Source organism: Protopterus annectens, chromosome 6.part0 (genome assembly GCF_019279795.1).
Source record: "Protopterus annectens isolate FY-2018-M chromosome 6.part0, PAN1.0, whole genome shotgun sequence".
Classification (NCBI taxonomy): Eukaryota; Metazoa; Chordata; order Ceratodontiformes; family Protopteridae; genus Protopterus; species Protopterus annectens.
The window spans coordinates 1,967,469,147-1,967,481,738 of NC_056737.1; the positions used below are offsets into that span (position 1 = coordinate 1,967,469,147).

At 44.9% G+C, this 12,592-nt stretch overlaps 1 protein-coding gene across 1 annotated transcript in view; it reads left to right on the forward strand.

The window, feature by feature from the left end:
- The window catches only part of CWC22 (CWC22 spliceosome associated protein homolog), a 2,826,743-nt gene that overhangs the window by 1,781,141 nt on the left and 1,033,010 nt on the right, over nucleotides 1–12,592 (forward strand). The gene's annotated exons all lie outside the window — the stretch shown is intronic.

Below are 12,592 nucleotides of genomic sequence, written 5' to 3' on the forward strand. Positions count from 1 at the left end.
TTCCCATGTTGCGAGAAATCCCCAGCATACATGGCAAGATTTTACTCTGGGACTGTTGAAGGTTTTAATGGCCTTGAAGCCTCCTCAAGGGATGCCTGTCACTGCCCCTCCTTGGTCTTTCACCCTTGTTAAGAAGCCTAGAGAATTGGATTCCTCAGATAAGGACTTGGATTCTGAGGACGAATCCAATGCTTATTCTCAAATTCCTTCCCCTTTGGAGTATTGTTCAGAAGAAAAGGATTCTTGAGTCCAGAATACCCATTGGAAGAATTATCCTATAGGGATACTATTGCCTGCATGTTGGAGTATTTTTAAGTGGGATTGCACCCAGGTCTTTGACATCCAAAAGGGGTATTAAGAGCTTCTACAAGTGAAGTCTTCCAAGCCGTCTGCTTTTCCTCCTCGTTTTTCAGCCCTTTTGGACACCTTTACTGCTGCCTCTGTAGTCCTGATTGTCACCCTCCAGTTCCCAAGAAACCTGTCAGGTCCTACAAGGTTCCTGAGAATTTTAAATGTGTGTATAATTGCCCTTGTGCTGATCCTTTAGTGGCTTCAGTTTCTTCTAATAAACCTTCTAAGGTGTTGCCATGTACTAAGCTCCTTCTTTCAGATAATGACAGTCGAGTCATGGAAAGGTTGGATAAGAAAGTATATACTGCTGCCACCCTGACTTTTAGGGCTATTTATTACCAGACCCACATAACCAGGTTTGTTTTGGTCTTGTTTTCTTGGTAACTAAGATGGTGTCTGACCTTCCAGATACTAATGGGAAGGCTTCGGCTCTTTCCCTGCTTGGGTCCACTTCCAAGGTTGCGCATCCCTCTATAAAATGCATCTATGATACAGCTGATGTCTGTTCCAGGGCTGTTGCTTTTGGTTCAGTGATGAGGCGTTATTCTTGGCTACGTTTTCAGAGTTTACCTAATATTAAAGCCAAGCCTTTGGATGCCACTCTGGATAACAAAAATCTCTTTGGGACCGCTGTTACTGACCTATTTAAGTCCATCTAGGATAAGGGTAAGGCCTACAGAAACCCAAACATTTTTGTCTCACCTATCCCCAAATTCATAGGTTCATAGGTAAGTGCTAGGCTAGCTGCCTTTATGGGCCATTTTAAGCATAGTCAATTTCCCCCGATGAGAATCAAACCCTGTACTTTTTGTTTGTGAGGTAAACATCTTAACTGTTATACCAGTTCCTGACCTCTACAGAAATTACTCTTCTAAGTCTGCCTTTGTTCGTAGAGAGACTCACCCTCCTCTTAAAAGGTAAGAAGGGATCTAGGTGTATTCCTCCTGCTAAGTCCACTCAGACTCCTTCATCTCACCAGCCTTCCTTCCAAGACAAGCCTGTCTCCATTTGATGTTTGGCCTTCACCTCCCTTGGCCAGGTCCCCTTGTTTCTCCACCTTTCTTTATCTCTTCAAATTGACATCGGATCACCTCAGACTCTTGGTTGCTGTACATTATTCGTCAGGAGTATTTCATGGTTTGGAAATCCCTTCCCTCCTTTTCAGGCATTCCTCAACCTCCTCTCTAGAACAGCTTCTTCATTTTCCAGAGGTTCTGCAGTCTGTCTTGGATGAGTGCACCATTCAGTTCACTCCACCCAGCCAGGTGGGAAAGGGGTTTTAATCCAGAATGTTTTTGATTCCACAAAAGGAGGGTACATGGAGATCAATTCTGGATCTTTCCCTGCTCAACGCCTTTCTCAAGGTTTCTTGTTTTTGGGTGCTGTTTCTTCAGACCATGTTTTCTCCTCTTCTTCCCCAGGGCATTTTAGTTTATCTAGACTTCAAGGATGTATACCGACACATCCCAATTCATCCTCTGTTCAGGAAATTTTTACATTTCTCTGATGTCCATCGTGTTTCACTGTTGCAGTCCTAACCAATGCGTTATCCGGCTACTGGTAGCCCTTGATCGGCCAGAATACCAAAGATAAGTAAACATGACATTGGCTTTCGGTTGTAAAGGACGTCCGATACAAAAGGAGGCAGCTGACGTCACTTCCTCAGTCTTTCTTGCCGCGGAGCACAAAGCAGAAGCATTTTTGCACGAGTGCCGGTCGGCAGATGTTCTTCATCTCACATTGCTGCAGTCCTTACACTTGGGTAGTCCGCTGTCCTCGGTCGGCCCGAATATCAAAGTATAAGGCTGACGTCGGTCAAGGCGCATTAGACTGACATCAGAACGTCAGGGTACATATGCGCATGACCGATGTCATATCCTCAGTCTTTTTTGCCGCATGGTCCGATGCAGAAGCAGCGTTGCAAGTGCCGGTTGGCGTTCTGAAATTTTTCGATCCCAGAGTTTCAGACCGAGTCAAAGTTGGCTAAGTACCCCGCTGGGGAATATTTTAGTTTTTTCTTGCCTCAGTGGTTTACCGGATGTCAGAAAAAGTGAACAATTGTATTTCTTGTGGGAAACAAATACCGCATAGGGACTATCATACTTTGTGTATTCCTTGTTTAGGGCCTGAGCACGACGTTGTTGGGTGTCGCTCTTGTGCTAGATTCAATAAGCGCACTATAAAGAGGAGATTAGACTGTGCCAGGTTAGTCTTCGGGAAGCGGTGCAATTATAAAATGCCGTTGGATGCTCCGACGCCCGCTTCTTCGAAGAAGCGCAAGGACAAAGCAGTTAAGCCTAGGCTAGAAGAACCGTCCGTACCGGACGCCGGTTCTTTAGAGATGTCGGTGGAGCCGGTGGTTCCACCGGAGGTTTCTTTGGGATCCCAGGGAGAGACTTTGTTATTGCAGGATGTGGCCTCTCAGGAGGCAGGCCAGGGTGATGGGGCTTCTCAGGTTACTATACTCCCCTCCCTGCCTAGGGTGGTTAGGCCCTCCCCTTCTGTTTCCAAGGCTTCTCCCAGAGGCAGGCCAGGTTTAGCTTCAGTTGGTGTTACCCCTAGTTCTTCAGGAACTGTGCCCAAGAAGCATATGCTTAAAATGGCAGAAGATTTGATTACTTTGATTAGGGGTTCTTTGCCCCCTCCTGATAAGAGACCTAGGGTGGAGCCTGAGCTAGGGAGTTTTGAGCAGGCTTCGGATGTTTCTGAGTCTTCGGCTGAAGACTTGCTGGAGTATTCTCCTTATTCTGATTCTGATGTGGATGATTCTACTCCTTCTGCTTCTCCTTCTGAGGATTTTTCTTTTTCAGAAACTCTTCATTCCATGAGGGAGCATTTTAAGTGGGAAGGTCAGGACTTCTCTGATACCAGGAAAAGGCTGAGGGAATTTTTATTTTTACCCCAGCATAGGCCTTTGGCTATACCTCCTGTTTTGGATGTAGTGGAAGATGTTTTTACAGAGGCTTCTCTTAATCCTGATTCTTTGCCTCCTGCTCCTGTTAAACCGGATAGGTATTACAGGGTGCCTGAAGCTCATAAGTATCTTTTTAAGAGTCCTAGGGCAGACCCAGAAACTGTTAGCCAGGGGCCTAAAGGTGTTAAGGCTTCTGTTGTCAAGAATCCGGTTCCTGCAGATAAAGAGGCCAGGGCCTTGGATAGATGGGGAAAGAAAGTTTATACTTCTTCCACTTTTGCTATGAGGGCTTTGAATTGCCAGTTTCACATGTTGAAATACCAAAACTATCTCCTTTCACAATTGAAGTCTAAGGTTGATGCTCTGGCGGAAGGTATTGATTGTAAAGAGTTGCAAGATTTAGTACATGTTTCTGAACAGGTGGGTAAGCATTCTTTGCAATGTGGTTTTGATGCTGTACAGGCCTCGTCTAGGGTGGCTGCCACTGGGTCAGTTCTTCGCAGGCACGCCTGGCTGAGGGATCAAAATTTATCTGACCATGTTAAAACAAGGATTTTAGATGCTCCTTTACAATCTGATGTGTTGTTTGGTTCTCCTGTTGAGGCAGTTTTAAAGAAAATGGAAGACAAAGCTAAGTCTATGCAGACTGTTAAAGATTTTTTGCAGGTTCAGCCTCCAAAGTTTAGTAGAAATTGGCCTACTAAGGGGTGGACGATCCTTCTTATGATTCCCAGTCTAGGGGTAGATCTAGACGTGGTAGGGGCAGAGCTCAGGGCTCTTTCAGGCCTAGAACAGGGAGTTCTCCTGCACAGTCTTCGGGTGAGGGCAGGGGTCAGTCCTTTCGTAAACCGACCCAATGACCTACCTTTTCAGCTGCCAGAGCCTTCTCGTCTGGCAGCACCTTTGGGAGGAAGGTTGGCACTTTTCAAAGAAAATTGGAGTTTAATTACCCAAGACAGATGGGTATTGGATATCATACACCACGGTTACAGGTTTTATTTCCATACCTTGCCTCCTTTCAAAGGCATGCCAGACGTTCCTCCTCAACAAAGAATAGAGGCACACAAGCAAATTTCTCTGTTACTCCAAATAGGGGCCATACAGCCGGTCCCTATGCCAGAAGTGGGCCTAGGATTTTATTCTCGCCTGTTCCTAGTACCAAAGAAGGGGAACACGTGGAGACCAATTTTGGATTTATCTATCCTCAACACTTATCTGGACATTCCCAAGTTCAAAATGTTGACGTTACAACAGCTTTTACCTCTGCTGGGCAAAGATCATTGGATGGTAACTTTGGATCTCAAGGAGGCTTACCTTCATATTCCTATCAGACTAAGTTGCAGGAAGTATCTGCGTTTTCGAGCTGGGACTTCTCACTATCAGTTCTCTGCATTGCCCTTTGGCTTATCTACTGCGCCCAGAGTGTTCATGAAAGTTCTGGCTCCAGTGATAGCTTTCTTCAGGCTAAAAGGAATACAGATCTATCCTTATTTAGACGATTGCCTGATTCTGTCTCAAGGAAGGGACGAGCTTCTTCATCATTTGGAATATGTGATAGCAGTGCTAAGATGCCTGGGGTATTCTGTGAACGAAATAAAGTCCAGTCTAGTACCCTCTCAGGACATGTGCTTTCTGGGTGTAAGACTGAATACAGCATCCCAGATGGCCTTTTTAACCCCGGACAAACAAAAGAATCTTTCCCTTTACTTCCATCAACTATCTCATCAGTCCGGGCTGACTGCAAGGACAGTCCTTCAAGCCTTAGGGTTCATGGCATCTTGTATTCTGGTGCTTCCCAATGCCAAACTGCATATGAGGAAGCTGCAATGGTATCTCTATGGACACAGCACTGCCAGGATTTGGACACTGTCATTCAAATAATACCTTGCATTCAAAAGGAATTTTTGTGGTGGGCTCAGGAATGTCACCTAAACAAGGGACTCTCTGTGACCCGCCAGAGGCGAGTCAGATTTTAACGACAGATGCCTCAGACAAAGCTTGGGGAGCTCATCTAAATGGAAAGTGGATACAAGACAAGTGGCCTGCCAGACTACAACATCTACATATCAACTTGAAGGAGATGTTAGCAGTCCAGTTTGCATTAATAGCTTTCAAGGATTTACTTCTTCCAGGGCAGGTGTTGATTCTAACAGACAACACAACTGTCATGTGGTACATCAACAAGCAAGGGGGAACACATTCTTATCCTCTATGCAGGCAAGCAATGATTTTATGGGAGACTGCTCTCAGTTTACAGCTCAATCTTCAGGCAAGGTTTCTGCCGGGAGCACAGAACTCCTTAGCAGATGGGTTGAGCAGACGAATTATGGATCCCCACGAGTGGAAATTGGATCCTCATGTATTTCAGAAATTGACAGTGTCATGGGGAACTCCAGACATAGATCTGTTCGCTTCTCCACTAAACCATCAGCTGCCAAAGTTTTGCACAAAAAGGTTTCATCCCACAGCTTGGAAAGTGGATGCTCTTTCTTTCAATTGGAGCAATCTTCATGTATATGCCTTTCCACCTCTGCCTCTCCTCTCAAAGGTACTTCTAAAGGTCAGACAGGACAAGCCAAGGATGATTTTAATAGCTCCAGATTGGCCTCGACAGCACTGGTACCCATTACTGAGAAGTCTGGTACGGAAGCCTCCATGGCCTTTGCCTTCAATTCCACACCTGTTGTCCCAGGAGGACAGTCATCTGCTCAATGTCAAACTTCACTCTCTTCACCTAACAGCCTGGCATATTCTGTTTTGAACCATAGACGGTCTCAACTTCCACAACAAGTTTTGAATGTGATTTTGGAAGCTAGAAGGCCTAGTACAAGGAAAGTGTACGCAGATAAATGGAAGAGATTTTTATTTTGGAGTGCAGCAAAGGATTTTGATGTTTCTGAGCCTAATTTAAGTGTGGCTCTTCAATATCTTACTGAGTTACTGGACAAAGGTTTGTCCTTCTCTTCTATTAAGGTTCATGCTGCAGCAATTTCAGCTCACTATGACTGTGACCCACCATTGTTTTCTCATCCTTTGTTCAAGCAATTTCTTAGAGGGGCAAAGAATATAAGACCCCCACGTAGAGCTCCTACTCCTGCTTGGGATCTTAATTTTGTGTTGGAGAAACTCACTCTACAACCTTTTGAGCCTGCAGCTACTACTGAGTTGAAATATTTATCATGGAAAACTGCCTTTTTGTTGGCCATTACCTCTGCTAGAAGGGTTTCTGAATTGCAGGCCCTTATGGCGGTTGAGCCTTTCTTAATTTTCCATAAGGATAGGGTATCTTTACGTACTAATCCTTCCTTTATGCCTAAAGTGGTTTCTAGTGTGGCTTTAAACCAAACTATTCATTTGCCTACTTTTTATGCGAATCCCCAAAATAAAGGGGAAAAGATTTTGCACACTTTAGATGTACACAGGCAGTTGCGATATTATTTGGATAGAACTAAAGGGTTCAGGCAGTCTCAGCAGTTATTTGTATCTTTTGCTTTGTGTTCTCAGGGCAAGCCTGTGTCAAAACAAACTATTTCTAAGTGGATTGGGTTTTGCATTGCTTTCTGTTATTCCCATCATGGCAAGGAGATTCCAGCTGGGATTAGGCCTCATTCCACTAGGGCTCCTGCCACTTCGACAGCTTTTTTGAGGGGGGTGGCAACCAAGGATATTTTGGAGGCAGCTACTTGGAGTTCAGTGCATACTTTCTCTAGGCATTATCACCTACCACTTTACTCTAAATCCAGGGCTGGTTTTGCCACTGCTGTTTTGCAGGGCATTTTGGCAGCTCCTGCTTCCTTATAGTTTGGCCATCCTCCCTTACCTCTGCTTTGGGATTCTACCCAAGTGTAAGGACTGCAGCAATGTGAGATGAAGAACATAGTACAGTTTTGTACCTACCATAAATGTAGATGTTCGAAGATCCACATTGCTGCAGTCCAATTTACCCTCCCTCCTTCCCCTCTGTAGTTAGAGGTGGTTGTGTGGGTTGGGTTGTACATATTGTGTATATTGTATATATTGTACATATAATTAGTGCAAGGGTGGTTGGTTGTTTGTTTGCTGTCTTTTGGTTTTGACCTTTATTTTTAGGGTCTTCTGACATCTGGGGCAAGAAAAGACTGAGGATATGACGTCGGTCATGCGCATATGTACCCTGACGTTCTGATGTCAGTCTAATGCGCCTTGACCGACGTCAGCCTTATACTTTGATATTCGGGCCGACCGAGGACAGCGGACTACCCAAGTGTAAGGACTGCAGCAATGTGGATCTTCGAACATCTACATTTATGGTAGGTACAAAACTGTACTTTTACCTTTCTGGTTTCCGACTACAAAGTTAAAGTCAACTACAGCTAAGTACCCTGTTAGGGATCCTCTTTTCTTGCCTTAACGAATATCAGAAAAAGTCAATAATTGTCTTACATGTGGAAAGCAGATTCCCCATAGAGATTTTCATTCCTATTGTATTATTTGTTTAGGCCTTGACCACGATGTTCCTAACTGTGACCTCTGTGCTTCCTTTAATCTGCGTACTATTCATCGTCGGGCTAAGCTTTTAGCTAAGCATTTTGGAGTGTGGCCTAAGTTTGTCAGTATGACGTTCACTGGTCTTCAGGCTTCGGATATCCCTAAGTAGCGTAAGGACAAAGACCGCGACAGGCTTTAGAAGGTCAAGTCTTCAGATGATGTTAAGTTGGTCGTCAGTCCTGTGGTAGCCAGTGAGGTGCCTTTGCAGCCCCTGCAAACCGTGGATTTTCAACCGCAGGCCTCGGTTGAGACGATTTCAGAGTCCCTCAGACCTCCGGCTTCCATTTTGTCTTCTGACCTTCCTCCTGTTGCTTCTTCAGCTAGATCCAGAGCCGCTAAGCTGGCTCTGGTGTCCGAAGCTTCTGTTCTTCATTTGGACAGCAAGCTCTTACCAACAACCTCTGCCACTACGGTGGTTGCCAGTCCTCCCAAGTCCTTCAGACTTGTAGGTAACTCTTCCAGTCGTAAGCCTGTGAAGAAACAGGCTCCAGTTTCCTCATGTTCCCCTCATTCTCAAATGGTTAAAATGGCTGATGACCTTTTGACTCGTATTAGGGGTTCACAGCATCCTCCTTCACAAAGGGGTAGGGATGTCTCTCCTGAGGCTTTGTCTTATTCAGGTTCTGATACTTCTAGCATTTCTGCTGATGAAGAGGAAGTTTCTCAGATTTTTTCACCCTTTGAGGATTCAGATGCAGAGGAATCCATTCCTTCTACTTTTCCTCCAGAGAATTTCTCTTTTGGTGATACTTTGAATACTCTCAGGGAGCATTTTAAATGGGAAAGTCAGGATTATCCCCAATCTAAGAAAAGGATCAGGGAGTTTTTGGATTTGCCTCAGGATAAGCCTCTGGCTATTCCTCTAGTGTTGGAAGTGGTTGATGATGTTTTTCTGGAAAATTCCCCGACTCCAAATTCAGCTCCTCCTGCTCCCAGGAAACTTGATAGGTACCATAGAGTCCCTGATTCTCATTTGTTTCTTTTTAGGAATCTGCTAGCTGACCCAGAGGTTATTTCTCAAGAGCCTAAAGGAGTTAAGGCCACTGTTACCAAGAATCCTGTTCCTTCTGACAGGATCTAGGAACCTAGATAGGTGGGGTAAAAAAGTTTATACCTCTTCCACTCTTGCTATTAGGTCTACTAATTGCCTTTTTCATATGCTTAAGTATCAGCAGCACACGTTGGAGCCTATTAAGTCAAAGATTGTAAGTGTGCCTCTTCTGGCAGAGAGCAAGGATATGCAGGATTTGCTGAATTCTGCCAGTGTTGTCAATAAACATTCTTTACATTGTGGTTTTTACATTCTGGAAGCCTCCTGCAGGGCTACGGCTACTGGATCTGTTCTCAGAGGGCATGCTTGGCTCAGGGAGCAGCCCCTTCCAGAGCCTGTCAAGTCTAAGCTTTTAGATGTACCTTTACATAAGGACAGTCTTTTTGGCAGCAAAGCAGAGGAAGTGCTCAAAAAGATGGAGGATAAGGCCCAAGTCTATGCAAACAGTTAAAGACTTTCTGCAAGTTCAACCTCCTTGCTTCAGCAGGAATTACCCTTCTAAGAGTTGGATGTTTCCTGATACCAGCAGACAAAACCGTTCTAGGACTAGAGGTTACAAATCTTCTAGGGGGCAGGTGGCTACCCCTCAAAGGTCTAAGCGTTGGCATGCTTCCACTTCCAAGGCAGGCAGTTCTAAGCCTACATCTCAGTCCAAACATTCTCAATGACTCTGTCCAATTTCTGCCTGTTCCTGCTTGCCCAGAGAATCCTTTATGGGGAAGGTTGGCCTTTTTTTGCAGATGTCTGGGCCACCATCACGGGTGACAAATGGGTACTCAGAACTGTATCCCTAGGTCACAGGTTTTCTTTCCACACCTTTCCAGTACCCAAAGGATTTCCTGACACTCCTCCAAACCAAAGGGCAGAAGAAGAAAAGCAAATTTTGTCTCTGTTACATCTGGGGGCTATAGAATCAGTTCATGCTCAGCAGGTAGGCCAGGGCTTCTATTCCAGACTTTTTGTAGTTTCAAAAAAAGAAGGCACCTGGCGTCCTATTTTAGATATACCCATTCTGAACTCTTTCTTGGTAATTCCAAAGTTCAAAATGCTCACTCTGTATCGTTTGCTATCAATGTTAGACAAGGACTCCTGGCTAGTAACTTTGGATCTCAAAGAAGCTTATCTGCACATCCCTATCAGGGAAAGTTGCAGGCAGTACCTTCGTTTCAGAGTGGGCAAGCAACATGATCAATTCTCTGCGCTGCCCTTTGGCTTATCTGCTGCTCCCAGAGTTTTCACAAAGTGCCTAGCTCCAGTCATTGCTTTTTGCAGGCAGAAGAACATTCAGATTTATCCATACTTGGACGACTGTCTAATTCAAACAAATTCTCAAGAACAGCTGTTACAGGATCTGGAATTTGTAAAGACTCTTCTCTCTTCTCTGGGTTACTCTTTCAATGTAGAAAAATCAAAAACTGTGCCATCCAAGGAGATAACATTCCTGGGAGTGAGTCTGAACACAGCTGCCCAGATGATATATCTCACCCAGGAGAAGCAGGCAACTCTTTCAGTTTACTTCAAGGATTTGGCAAGCCTGTCCCAGCTCTCTGCAAGGAAATACCTGCATGCTCTGAGATACATGGCCTCTTGCATTCTCATGATTCCATATGCAAGACTGCATATGAGGAAATTGCAATGTTACCTCAAGAACCTTTGGTGTCAACACACACAGGACCTGGATATGATCATTCCTCTACTTCCATGTCTGCAGAGTTTCTATGGTGGGTGACAGCCTGTCTACAAAACAAGGGCATGCCTTTTCGCCCACCTTGTGCCATTCAAGTTCTTACCACCGACGCATCGGACTACGCCTGGGGAGCTCACCTGGATGGCATATACATACAGGGACATTGGAATGCCCAGCAGATGCACCTACACTTAAACCTAAAGGAGTTGATGGCAGTTCAGCAAGCCTTGCTAGCTTTCAAGCATCTTCTTTCTCCAGGAGCTCTGCTTGTCAGGACAGACAACATCACAGTCATGTGGTACACCAACAAACAGGGAGGGACTCATTCTTACCCCCTGTGCAGACAGAGCATGATTCTCTGGTCCATAGCCACGAGTGGCAACTGAACAGAGCAGCCTTTTACAGCAACATTCAATGCTGGCGCACTCCTCAGGTGGATCTTTTCTCCTCCCCAGACAACCACCTTCTACCACTTTTTTTCAGGAGACAGCATCACAGCAAGGCTTGGAGAGTGGATGCTCTGTCCTTCCCTTGGGCACTTCTGTCAATTTATGCCTTCCATACTCTTCTTCCCAGAGTATTATTGAAGATAAGGGACGAAAGACCAATGGCTATTCTCTTAGCTCCAGAATGGCCCAGACAGCATTGGTATCCACTGCTTCGCAGTCTCTCACAATTTCCTCCTTGGCATCTTCCTCTGAACCCAAATCTTTTGGCTCAGGAAAGGGGAAACATTCTACATCCTCATCTTCAGTCTCGCCATTTGGCAGCATGGCTCATTGTATGAATCAATCCATTTCTTCTTCCCTTTCCCAGCAGGTGGTCAATGTACTTCAGGAGACCTAGCATTAGGAAGTCCTACGCTGGCAAATGGAAAGATTCTCTCATTGGATGCAGGCTAGAGGTGATGATCTTCTCAGCCTACTCTTCCTCTGATCCTGGAATACTTGGCTGATTTGCTTCAGGGTGGTCTTTCGTTTTCCTCTATCAAGATCCATGCTTCAGCTATTTCTGCTCATTGTTCTTTTGGGCAACCCATTTTCTCTCATCCCCTGATGAAAATGTTTCTCAGAGGTGCTTGCAACTTAAAACCTCCCAGAAGGGCACCTACTCCAGCCTGGGATCTTAATTTTGTCCTAGAGAAACTCACTCTTCCTCCTTTTGAGCCAGCTGCCACTGCAGGTTTAAAGTTTCTTTCTTGGAAGACTGCCTTCCTTTTGGCTATAACATCAGCAAGGAGGGTTTCGGAGCTGCAAGCTTTGATGGCTGTGGAGCCTTTTCTTATTTTCCATGCAAATCATGTCTCTCTGAGAACTAATCCCTTTTTTATGCCTAAGGTGGTTTCTGGCCCGACTCTTAATCAGTCCGTACACCTTCCTACTTTCTTTCCTAATCCCCGAAATAGAGGTGAAAGGATCCTACGTTCTCTTGATGTGCACAGACCGCTCCGGTTTTACCTGGACAGGACTAAAATCAGCAGAGTTATTGGACAGTTTTGCCCCTGGAGCTCAGTGCAAAGCTATCTCTAAGCAAACCATTTCTAAGTGGATTGCACATTGTATTACCTTCTGTTATTCCTTTCATGGCAAGGTTCCTCCTCAAGGGGTTAAGACCCACTCCACAAGAGCAGCTTCCACTTCTGCAGCATTTTTAAGGGGTGTCCCTACTAAAAACATTTTAGAGGCTGTCACATGGTCTTCTGTTCACACTTTCACAAAGCATTATAATTTGCTTTTGTTTTCTAGAGCCAGGACAGGGTTTGCCACTGCTGTTCTGCAGGGCATTCTCTCCAATACTTGATTTTGTTGGTACCTCCTCCCTTTTCTCTGGGCTTTGGTAATCAACCCATTGGTTAGGACTGCAACAGTGAAACATGATGAACATACTACAGTTGTGTACACTTACCATAAATGTAAGCAGATAATTCCTGGATTTCGACAATGTAAAGCAGAACCAGTTGGAAACCAGCAAAAAAAGTCCAGGCAAGAGATCCAAGCACAGCTCACGATATTTATTGTACAAAAACACCAGTTGTTAAGCGCTTTCATCCAAAAATATGGAC